Here is a 12,728-nt window from a genome sequence, read left to right on the forward strand (position 1 = left end):
AGTAGCAACGCTCAAGCAAAAAGGAGAAGATTGGAGGTAAACATTTCGACTTTTGCTTGCAATTGACAAGTCAAGAATCCTCAGGGATCCTGTACAATCATTGTGGAAATGAGACAAAGGGATATTTCCTCGCTTAGAGTCGGCTATAAATAGTAGAATGCCACAGGTGGCAGGCTGTGGCCTACTGGCGGACTATCCAGTAATCGTTCCCTATATCCACTTGGGAGGGCGGTATAATTATTCTTCAAAAGGGCTCTTATTTAGTATTACGATGAAAGTAGAAATTTACCATAACTACCAGGATAAATCGTTTGGGCGCGAGTCTTGTTGAGGTCCGGGGTCACCACGATCAGAGTCGGCAGAGTCGCTGTCCGATTCCGAGGCTACACGGTCAAACCAGTGAGCCACAGGTTCATACGTATGGACCCTTTTCAGTCACGTGACCTTCGTAAACGCGACCGCCATTTTGGACATGTAGTGGACTTCGGCTCAAATCGGTTTGAATGCGAGGAAGGCGACAAACATAAAAGAAAAAGGAGCGAGATGCAGAAAACTGTATTTGAGCAATTCCAGCGTTATGGACGTGACACTTGAACTCAAAATGGCAACAAATGACCCAGTGCATGTTTTATTGTCTCCCAGTATTTAAACAGGTGTTGCATATTTTAAGGCTGTACCATACTGGAGAAGTGATAGAACAAGAACAATTCCCATAGTACATCTAGGGCATGCCAGAAAATGCCAATAAAAGATGCGTTATGGATGTGACAGAAAAAGTATCACTTTTCTTGGGTGACTGTACATTTTTATCAAACTCTGTGAAATTGTAAACCTAATGTCGAAATGGAGATATCCGTTTGATAGAGGGGTCCAAGGTGAATATTAAAAAAATCTTTGTTTAAAATATTTTGTATTTCATGCAGAGTTTCGGAAGGAAAAGTCAGCGTTATGGATGTGATGAAATTCCGTTATGAATGTGACGCGTCTGAAATAGACATGGCATATGTTTAGAAAATCAGCAATTTAACCACCATAACCCTTTGAAAAACTCTCTAAATATCAGCTAAAACTATCAAAGTTCTTAAATAATATTTAGGATGGCTATTGTTTTGCTGTTTTGTGGATTTTAGCATACATTTCTGTGGCTTGTGGCAATAATATAGAATTGTACATGATCAAAGTTGATTTTAGCTTGGGTTTTACATTATAAGAAAGACTGACAGTGACATTAGGTGATCAAAATATTTATTTATGTATGTATTTATTTGTTTATTGCCTAGGTGATATCTCTGGGAGTGGTTTTGATGTATTACATGTTGCTTTATTTTTGCATGGTGAGGTTGACATTTACATGGAATTGCCCATTTACTAGTTTACTGTAATTATGATCTGGCAGCTATTTACACCGGATCCAGTGTAAATAGCTGCCGGAGCCAACGTCCGGCCGGGCCGCAAGCGCGCTCCGGAACCTCGGACGTTGGCTCCGGCGGCTATTTACACTGGATCCGGTGTAAATAGCTGCCAGATCATAATTACAGTAAACTAGAATGGAATGTTAACAGCAATGTAATGCCTTTTCTGGCTAATTTTATTCGCCTTACCTCCAACAAAGTGGTCACTACACAAGCGTTGGTATGCCGCTATCCATCTTCTCCGTCGGTCAGCATCTTCCGGGATCCGATAAAATGATAACCCTTGCCTTGTTTATTGATGGTTACTACATCCAGGTGCACAACAACATATGGCCCTTTTCCACTACCCTTTTTCAGCTCACTTCAGCTCGCTTCAGCTCACTTCAGCCCGACACGGCTCGCGTTTCGACTACCAAAAACCAGCACGACTCAGCTCGCTTCAGCCCTGCTTAGCCCCTAAAACTCGCACCGTTTTGGAGTGGGGCTGAAGCGAGCCAAACCGAGCCGAGTGGGGCTAGGGGCGTGAGCAGACACTCCCCTGTGCACTGATTGGTGAGGAGGAGTGTCCTCACATGCCCACACACGCCCCGCGAGCGCGCTGGGATCTGTAAACACCGCAAACCCGGAAGGAGAATAATTACGAATTACGAGAATTTCTGAAGCCTTATGCGCCTCGCCTCATCTATACGCTCTTGCCAGTATCTGTCCGCGTTGTCGGTGACAACAAGCCACAGCACCAAGACCAGCAACACTAACGACTCCATGTCCTCCATGTTTATTGTTTACTATCCGGGTCGTGAGACTACCGCTTAAAAGCTCACTGATGTCACTGTTTGCGCTGCTTAACGACATCACCTGACGTCCACCCACTTTCGCTAACTCCACCCAATGTGTCCACCCACTTCCAGCCAGCACGGTTCAGCGCGGTTGTAGTCGAAATGCAACTCCAACAGCCCCGCTCAGCCCGGCACGGCTCAGCCCGACTCAGCCGCGTTTGTAGTGGAAAAGCGGCAATAGTGGCGTGATGGAAGTCTTGCTGAAAATAAACACTTTCTTTGCTGCCGTTCCTCAATGCTGGCTGTGGTAAACTACTGGTAGTACATGTCCAAAATGGCGGCCGCATTTGTCGTGACGTCACGTGAAAAGGGTCCATACGGTTTCACCTCTTGATATTCAAAATCGCTCTCGCTTTCAGACATTTTACACAACCTCTCACAACCAAAGTCCGTCCATGTGTGCTCGGTTCACAAGTAAACACAGAGCTGCTCCAGGTCTGTTTGGCTTAAATGACGTCACGACAACGGTCCCCTGGCAGAAATTGGGCAAAACGGTATATTTTAACCGTTTTATTCAATTTTAGGTGCAAATTAGACACCAGGAAGATTGAATTCGCTTTCTGGGTCGTTCTTCTAGACAATAAAGTTGATATTCTACGTTTCGCCGATGACCTTTAAATATTTGTCCTGGCGTTGCTTTTTCAAGAGCAGATGGAGAAAGCGAAAGAGAAACACATCCAGTCCGGGATTCCGCACCACATTTTCAACGCTTCCGTTAAAAAAAAAAAATGGTCGCCTCACCTGCTGAGCGTTCCAGTATATCCGTCCGCAGGGTCAGTTTATTTTCTTGCGAAAATGTTTCTCTTGAGTGTTGAGATGAAGAAATATATCGTCTTCATCAGGGTGTGTTATAAATAATCAATGGAAATAACATATTTGTTGATTGATGTGAGATTTTAACTGCTTTTCGCGTAAACCGAGGAACTACTTTGCGGCTCTGTGGCGTGACACTACAGAGGCGGTGATGCGGCTGCACTCAAATATGGCTACCGTTGGAGTGCGAAGAGCTACAACTTTAATATTTGGGTCTTCATAGGTTTTTTTTTTTTTTTGGACGGAATGGTCGTTTTGGGAAATGTTTCTTTTGATTTCTTTGGGACGTGCTGAGATCGAGAACTGAAAGGAAATTTATTTTATTTTATTTCGGATGTGTCTGTCAACAGTGGTGTCTATTTTTTTTTTTTTGTTCAAAATTGCCAGCTTGAAAACGGAATAATCTTGGATTTACGCTGTGTATGAGCCTGGTTTTTATTTTTGATTTTTTTTTCATGGAAATAAGGGTTTCTGTCACTGCCACGGGATTATATTTATCGCAAAAATATCGGCTTTTGGAGCCGAGCATCGTTGGGAAGGAAGAAAAGCCCGAGAGCGCAGGGATGTAAAAACCCTGAAGGATCTCGCGATGTGGGGATGATTAAAGCGGAATAAAAACAAACTGCTCGAGTCCCAAAACGGGACGGATTCGAATTAAGCGGATTGGCCTTCCGATACATGGATATTCCGTTTCGTATTTGACTCGAGATTTGGAGTATAAACTGGATTTTCTTTTTCAAATCGGGAGTCTTAATGTCGACATAGTGGTCTATTCCCCTCAACCCCCTCCCCTTCCCTTCTCTTCTCTTCTCCTCAACCTCAGCCTGGTTCTCCTCAGAAAACACTAAACAAAAACAAAAGTACTGTATGTCCTCAGCATTGTTGACATGAAGGACATACATTTCTAGTGTTATAAAAAAGGTAAGCGTACGTGTCCACGCTCACAAGTCGTTTTGTTGCTAAGGTATCACGTTTCCCCTTCAGTCTTCAGGCTAGCCTAGCTAACACGTCACCGGACACTTTATTTATTTCCCCTTGTCTCTTCAGCCTCTTTTCTTTTCTTGCTTAAAGAGTTTCACGTCACGTCGACGCCAACACGTTTGAAAATCTCTCTCACGACCTCTAACGTCAAATAATACACCTTTTTTATATATTTTTTTGACGTGTTTGTTTGTTGTCCAAGTTGGCCTGTGGTAATGGTAATGATGCTAAGCTAGCAGTTAGCAAAACATTCTGAATTTGTTCTGAGCTCTGGACACTAAATGTCAGCAAAGGTTTCTCGAAAATTTGACTTCTTCAGGCTGAAGCTAGCACACTTTTTCAACTTGATGATACGTTTTACAACCAGCTTTTTGTGCTTCTTTGGTGTTTTTGAAAGCCTGGTTTGTTTGTTTTTTTTCCCTTCACAGAAACTGCACTTTAACTCTGTTTTAAATGCTTTCCCACCCCAAGCTCCTGAGTCAGTCAGATGAACAAAGCCTGGACATGCCCCCCTCATGTGAACCACTTTGCTTTGTGTTCAGTCCTTAAACAAAAGGCCTTCAGTCTTGTCCTTCTTGAACAACCTTTGAACTGAACTATCTACCGTTTCTACAGCGTAAAATGGTCTTGGGGTTTTGTATCCGAATATATTTCAACGGCCCAGGAACTTCATCGGCGCTCCAAGTTTCTTAAATCCTGACTGGTGGGAAATTACATCCACGTCTAGTAAATAATTCTTCAATTCGGCTGACGGCAGTGTAGAACCTTGTAAGAAATGCCTCAAGCCTTGGGCTTTTTATTTTTTTTTGTTGTTATTGTTGCACTCAACGTATTGACTCTGAAAAGCTCCTGATGTTCGTCAACCATTCTTGGGATTCGGTGCATGCTGAGTCATGAAAGTCACTGAACAGGACTGATCAAAGAGACCCTGCGTTATCTCTGACTCTCTTTTAATAGTACTCCAAAAAACCTTTAGGACGTCTTTTTGTTTTTGCGAAACGTTGGACTTTTGTGCTTGCCTGAAGTCTTCTGTTTTGCAACATGTGTGAGTGAGTGAGCAAGCGAGCGAGGCTAATGACGTAGCATCATGGTGTGTCTATTGTTTGTTTTCATGCCCAGAGTGATTTAAACATCTCATCTCGTTATCTCTAGCCACTTTATCCTGTTCTACAGGGTCGCGGCAAGCTGGAGCCTATCTCGGCTGACTACGGGCGAAAGGCAGGGTACACCCTGGACAAGTCGCCAGGGCTGATTTAAACATGTCAAGGGATCTCGCGTTATTCCTGGAAAGAAGGGTTGCGTCGCATTGGCATTGTGTCCCATCAACTGAACACGCAGGTGGCCAGAGAGAAATGGACCGGAAAAAATTCTTGTGAGCCATGGTTCAGGAACGAACGTTTCAGCTATATTCACCAGTGTACACCACCTAGCTAGGCCGAGCACTCGTTTGTTTGACTTAAAAGCTGAAAGGCGTTGTGAGGACAGGTAACACAAGTTCCTCATTTTGGACAAAGCTGAAACAAGCATCAAGGTTGTTCGGTTATTGTGCTGCCTTCATTAAAGTACCCAAAGGAGAGTTTGGGAAACATGACTGACTAATTAATATTCTTGCCTGAGAATAATTTTCCGTCTTGATTTTTCTTTAGATGAAATTACATTTCCATACAGAGATGAGGTCGACGCTGTCATTTTATTTCAATCTTGGTCACCAACAGTCCTTCCTTGAGGAAAATAGCTTTTCAATTGAGCAGTGGTCTGAGAGTTTGTCACTATTGATGATATGATTTTAAATAATAATAATCCAGTTACTGACTGAAGCCATGGCCTTGTTGATAGAAATGCTGAAGTGAAATTGACGAGGTTGTATTTTTGCATTACCGTCTCCCGTTGTTGCCCGGGTTCGCAGAAGTCTGACTGGTTTAAAAAGTTCCTTGTTTTGCAAATTAATGCAGAAATTGAGGGCTGTCTTTAGAATCTCTAGACCAAATAATTGTATAACTTTTTTTTTTTTCCTTAAACAAGGGATTTTCCTCTTTCTTGGCGTCTCGTCAGTGAAATCCGTGTGTTTGAGCTCAGCATGAAGACTTGCTTTTTGTACTACCAGTAGGCATATCTGGTGAAAATTAAAATTCAGTCCAAGTTGCTTGAAACTGCTCTCGTTGAATTCGGAATTGAATGCAGAGCAGCATACCTTTTACAGAATTAAAATATGTTTATCCATTCTTGAGATATTACAAATCAAAGATTGAAAAAACGGCTTAATTTTTAGAAAACTGCCGTAATATTCTGTAGGAGGATCACATGGTCCAAAATGGGCCTCATTAACCAATAAGATCAAATGTTTTTTTTTTTTTTTCATAACTTTTCTAGTTTTCATGATATTTACATGGAAATTGGCAGGGACATGGATGGTTGTATACTGAATACAAAGTTTGAAAAATTAGTATTAATTATGCTAATTAGGTAAAAACATATTAAATCGGTACACTCAATAAAAAAGTATTAAGATGATTTCTAATCCCCTCTTTGTGCTCTGTAGGTTTTTGCATTTCTCAGTTAGGCCTACTAGTGTTTATATGAAAAGAATATAAATTATTATTTTGATTTAATATTCACAGCTTTCAAGGCAAACCTCAAAAAAAAAACAAAAAACCCAGCCACATCCAAGAAACAATTCACGTTAACTGAACTGAAATTGACACTCACGTTTCTGACTTCCGGTTTTTTAAAATCTCATTCCGACCACTATGATCTCAGTATTTTTCATCAAAACGATTCCAATTATATTCAAAAATAGTTATTTATTTACGTTAATCAGTTTGATTTTGAAAAAATAATTCGGTAACGCTATGAAAACTCACTTCAAAGTCTCCCGTGAGTCCTAACATCAAAACTAGCAGATGGAAAATTTTGCTGAATCCTTCATTAGAAACAGTGAGAGCGAGAGAACATCCCTGTAAAAGTTATCGGATTGATATTGACGAGTGATCCAGTGAGAAACCGATCAGAAGAGAGAGCCTGACCGCTTTCCCATGACTCAAAAAGAAAAGCACTGGCGGTTTCCCGATGTCACGCGAGCAGTTTTTTTTTTTTTTTTACTCTGTTGTACCGACTTCAACCTGCCGTTACTCCCAAAGTACTGAACAGATCTTTACTAGATACATTTCTTTGGAAAGCAGAGATTATAAGCTTTTTAACGATAGAAAATATTCATGAGTTAAGCAATGACAAATTTGGAAACTCAGATGAGTGTCTGCAGGGACGGTTTTCACACCATGGCCGGCGAGCGTCTGATACGCCTAGTACCAGTGTATGAAAACTTATTAAACAAAAATATTTGGGGGGTTGTTAAAGTTATAATAGTTTGCTGATGTGGTGAAAAATATCATCACAATACTTACAGACAGAATATTGATATTGAGGTTCTGGGTGGCACGGTGGTGTAGTGGTTAGCACGGTTGCCTCACAGCAAGAAGGTTCAGGGGTTCGAACCCAGTGGCCGGCGAGGGCCTTTCTGTGCGGAGTTTGCATGTTCTCCCTGTGTCTGCGTGGGTTTCCTCCGGGTGCTCTGGTTTCCCCCACAATCCATAGGCATGCAGTTAGGTTAAAGGACATGGATTTTTTTCTGGGTATAATTATGTATAAAGGACATAAGAAATGCCATCTAAATCACTGCAGGGTGTCAAAAATGTGAAAATCATCACATTATTCAACTTTTTTATACATCAGCGTAAAACAATGATTCGTTAATTAGCTAGGTGGTCACGTGACCCGTGACGTCACAAAAACTTTCCAAGGAGCCAGCGCTTGGGAATCTAATGTAAACAGGTTACCGAAACGGACACCGTCGACAGTGATATTCCCGATGTTTCACAGAGATGTGAAGTTAGACCCGATCAATTCGAACCGATAGCTGGAAATTCACATGAACATGGATCTTGTCTTTACTCTGACGGGTCAGATGATTCTGAGAGTGAGAGTTCATTCAGTCCCCATGAAACTGAAAGCGGTCGGCTCGATAACACTTCCTGGTAAGTTAAAAACAATTCTGCTCAGAGGCTAATGATCTGTTGAAAGAAGTATTATTTTTGTATCACACATTGAAAGTTCATCATAGATCTAGCTAAAGTCCGTTGCAAGCTAGTTTTTTTTTGCTGATATTTTTCGAGATTGATTGAGATACAATGCTTCCAGAGTCCGAGATGAAAACGTTCAAAATGGCGAAACGAGTCAGAATTATGATAATCAATAATTGATACACCCAAAATTATAATACTAATCCTTACTGCATGAGGCCCATGGTAAAACCACACTTCCAGGAGGGGCTGCCGTCTGCCTCCCAAGCCGGCCGAGAGCGCTCCTCGTCGGGCACGGCCAGGCGGGCGAATGCCCTGGTCCGTCCGCCCTGTCTAAAAAAAAATAATGGTACAACTCAGAGTGCAGGTATCAATGCGCTGTCGAAGCGCGCAGAAGGTGTTAGTACGCCTGTCATTATAGCGCGGACTTTCCATAGCATAGAAAATCGCCACGTTTCAATTTGTGTAACTGAACTTGTTTCATATCACTGGTCATATAAACCTATGTAAACAGGAAAAACGCGGAAGAGTTTGGTCGCATCTAACTACAGCCCCAAAAAATACCATTGGCCATACTGAGCCTAGCTACATTGCTAACAGGAGTGACAGCGCGTCTGACTGACTGGGAGGTCGCAATACACCATGATGTTCAATGTACGTTAAACACTCTAAAAATGAAACAATTTTCTTGTCATCTAAGACACAAAAACTATTTTGTCGCATTCGTCATCATCACGATTCACACTTCTCCATATTCATCTACCCGCTTGTGCTGTACCCGAAAGTTTTTGTGACGTATGATCACGTGACCGCGGCTCTTCCGGTTGTAAAATATGCATATTGGAGCTCGAGCAGAAATGCCATATAATCATCACGAATATAACAATTTTGCTGAATTTAATAGATAATTTTGTATTTGTTGATGCAATTATTTCATATTTTTAATGGAAAGAAACTGATATAGCGTGCATTTATGTTTCATGTGGGGCGGCCTTGGGCTGAGGTGCCCTTGAGCAAGGTACCGAACCCCTGACTGCTCCCCGGGCGCTGTGGTGCGGCTGCCCACTGCTCCGAGTGTGTGCGTGTGTTCACTGCTTCAGATGGGTTAAATGCAGAGGATGAATTTCACTGTGCTTGAAGTGTGCATGTGACGAATAAAGGTTTCTTCTTCTTCTATCCGGAATCTTTTCGTCAAAAAGAATGAATATTTTCCGTGTGTTATTCACACACCATATGACTAAAGTTGTCGGATATTTTGCACAAAATTATTGTAAAATATGCTGCCTGGCCAATAAGCAAACACTTAAGAGCCTTTGATTGGCTAATTAGTGCAGTGATGAATGTTTCATCTGGCAACTCTAACTGATGCAGTGAGTAGTTTCTCGTTTCTTAAACACATCAGAAGATGTATCCCGTGCTCATGGAAAACATGTTCCTCAGTTTCAGAATGGTCAAATTATTGTCGTGCATCACAAGCAAAGAAAAGAACTGTCCAAAACCTTCTTAAAGCCTGGAAGGACAGTAATGAAGCGTTAACTTCACAGAAGAAATGTGGTCGTAAAAAAATCCTGACTGCGCATGATCAGAGATCACCGAAACACTTGAAGTCGAGTTGTGAAAAATCGACAGTCGTCGATGAATCCTGGCTATGTTTAATAGTGAAAGTAAGAGCATTTCCACACTCATGATGGTATGAGAACTCACAGGATTGGGACTAAACAGCTGTACGTCCATCAGAAAACCACTTGTTGGTGAGACTAATCAGGAGAAAAGGCTTCAGTTTGCTTAAAGCATTAAGATTGGACTCTGGAGCGATGGAGAAAGATCATGTGGTTTACTGAGTCCAGATTGACCCTGTTCCTGAGCGATGGGTGTGTCAGGGTAAGAAGTGAGGGAAGCTCATGAAGCGATGCACCCGTCATGCATAGTGGCCCCTGTACAAGACTCCGGAGGCAGTGTATCAAGACACTAGGGTTGATTCAGTTGGTCAGTTCGAGGCTCAGCAACGTTAAAATGAAGTCAGCTGACAACCTGAACGTACTGAAGGACCAGGTTATCATCACATCACATGGATTTTTTTTTTCTTCCCTGATGGCACTGGGATAAAATTAGGGCTCAGATTGTGAAGGAGTGGTTCAGGGAGCATGAGGAATCATTTCCCACACGACAGAGTCCCGACCTTAACCCCACTGAATGTCTTTGGGATGCTGGAGAAGATTTTACAGAGTAGTTTGACTCTCCTGTAGTCAAGCCAAGATCTTGGTGAAAAATGCATCAACTCTGGAGGGACACAAATGTTGTGACGTTGTAGAAATGATGCCATGATGAATCAAAGCTAAATGTGGCGCAACGAAATATTCAAATCAAAGTCCCTCTCATGCCAGGATCTGGTCTTCCCAGGCAGTCTCCTGTCCCAGTACTAACCAGCTCTTTGAGGCGTTTGGGTGCGGCGCCGATCTCCGTTTCGATAGCCCTCGGCCTCTCGCCTATACAGCTAGGGTCACAGTGGGGGTCAGGTTCTCTGGTAACCGTGAGAGTTTGACTTCCCCACTCGCATCTGTATTGCAGCGTGCCTTGCCAAATGGTAGTAGGTACCATTTTTATGATGGTCTTTGTTATGACCTGACCACAAGTGGAACTTGCAGTCTCCCAGTTGAGAGGTGGACATGCTAACCACTAGGCCAACTCACTGTCAATGAAATATTCATGTGACTTTTTTTTTTTTCTTTTGGCCAGACAGTGTAGTATAAAATTCTTCGTTTGCAGCCATGTGACCAAAACTGCTTGCGTCATTGACTGCCGCCATGTTGAAGGATATACAATATGCATATATACAGTGTTAAGAGTACAGACTGGAAGGTAAAGAGGAGTTAAATTTCGAAGCTTGTAGTCATTTCTCAAATCTGTTTTAAAAACAATCATTTTGACTGCTTCAAAAGATGGGTCTCGAACACACTATATAACATGTATTTAATTTGAAAAAAGCCCTCACCGGGTGAGGAGGCTGCAGGATTTGAGGTAGGGGATTGACACGAATCTTGTTTGATTGGGTCTGTGACTCTGGGAAGATTCTTCAATAATTTTGCGTTTCTTTCTGCGCTCTGTAAGCCTCGCGTTTCGAGCTCCCGCTTTCGTAGCTACCATCTTTGATTTTGTCGTGGCCTCTATTTTGTGTTGGAGCCCTGTCTGGATCCGTAAAATTGTCGATCAGCTGGTTTTCCTTTTATACAGCTCTTTTTAAAATGAAATAATCATAGAAGCTTTTGATCGTTGGATCAAACACTTGTTGATCACGGCGAGTTTCTGCACGACCAGGCTAGTAAACGATCCAATATTTTTTATAGATTGCGATCTTTCATTAATAACTAGTTCGTAGCACTTACCATTGATAAAATGTTCACTTCAGACTCGTGTGGTTTTTGCTTCCTCATCGCTCAGATCAGCCCGGTTTATGTTGGATAGCCAGTGACGTCTATGCTCCGTGAACGAGACTCTTGTTTTTTTCTCCTTGATTATTTATAATTGCTGGAATTCTAAAGAGTCCCCCTTGTCTCGAATGGGGTTGTCCCCGCATCCAATTACAGCACAAAGAGCGTAAAGGCATAGCGAAGAAACAAAAGGAATTCTTGAGCGTCACAACCTCTCGAGCAGATCATCTATAATAAACGCGCACTGTGTGAGTTTGTGTATATCCTCTAACACGGCCCACTTCTGGTTCAAAGCCTCACGCGTAATTAGCCATGACGTCACCTGCAAACGAAGAATAGCTTTCAGCTTGTTGAAGATTTAACAATTTTTTAAAGACTCACTGTCTGAAACAGTTCCCTCTGAAATGTGGTCATTGCAATGTATGTTTATTAAACAAACAGCTGATCACACCGAGGTGCTCGCTGACCGCCGATATTTATTAGTTTGGTCCTGCGTTTCCTTTCTTTCATGTACAACCCCGATTCCAAAAAAGTTGGGACAAAGTACAAATTGTAAATAAAAACGGAATGCAATGATGTGGAAGTTTCAAAAGTCCATATTTTATTCAGAATAGAACATAGATGACATATCAAATGTTTAAACTGAGAAAATGTATCACTTAAAGAGAAAAATGAGGTAATTTTTAAATTTCATGATAACACTTCTCAAAGTTGGGACAAGGCCATGTTTCCCACTGTGAGACATCCCCTTTTCTCTTTACAACAGTCTGTAAACGTCTGGGGACTGAGGAGACAAGTTGCTCAAGTTTAGGGAGAGGAATGTTAACCCATTCTTGTCTAATGTAGGATTCTAGTTGCTCAACTGTCTTAGGTCTTTTTTGTCGTATCTTCCGTTTTATGATACACCAAATGTTTTCTATGGGTGAAAGATCTGGACTGCAGGCTGGCCAGTTCAGTACCCGGACCCTTCTTCTACGCAGCCATGATGCTGTAATTGATGCAGTATGTGGTTTGGCATTGTCATGTTGGAAAATGCAAGGTCTTCCCTGAAAGAGACGTCGTCTGGATGGGAGCATATGTTGCTCTAGAACCTGGATATACCTTTCAGCATTGATGGTGTCTTTCCAGATGTGTAAGCTGCCCATGCCACACGCACTAATGCAACCCCATACCATCAGAGAT

At 42.1% G+C, this 12,728-nt stretch overlaps 1 protein-coding gene across 10 annotated transcripts in view; it reads left to right on the plus strand.

Moving 5' to 3' along the window:
• Positions 1-3,250: 3,250 nt before the first annotated feature.
• The window catches only part of kmt2cb (lysine (K)-specific methyltransferase 2Cb), a 237,304-nt gene continuing 227,826 nt past the window's right edge, over positions 3,251-12,728 (plus strand). For all 10 annotated transcript variants that reach the window (XM_060928213.1, XM_060928248.1, XM_060928223.1 and 7 more), the window contains exon 1: positions 3,251-3,982. The gene's annotated coding sequence lies outside the window, so the exon portion shown is untranslated. The remainder of the gene's footprint in view (positions 3,983-12,728) is intronic.

The sequence above is a fragment of the Neoarius graeffei genome, chromosome 1 (assembly GCF_027579695.1).
Source record: "Neoarius graeffei isolate fNeoGra1 chromosome 1, fNeoGra1.pri, whole genome shotgun sequence".
Lineage (NCBI taxonomy): Eukaryota > Metazoa > Chordata > Actinopteri > Siluriformes > Ariidae > Neoarius > Neoarius graeffei.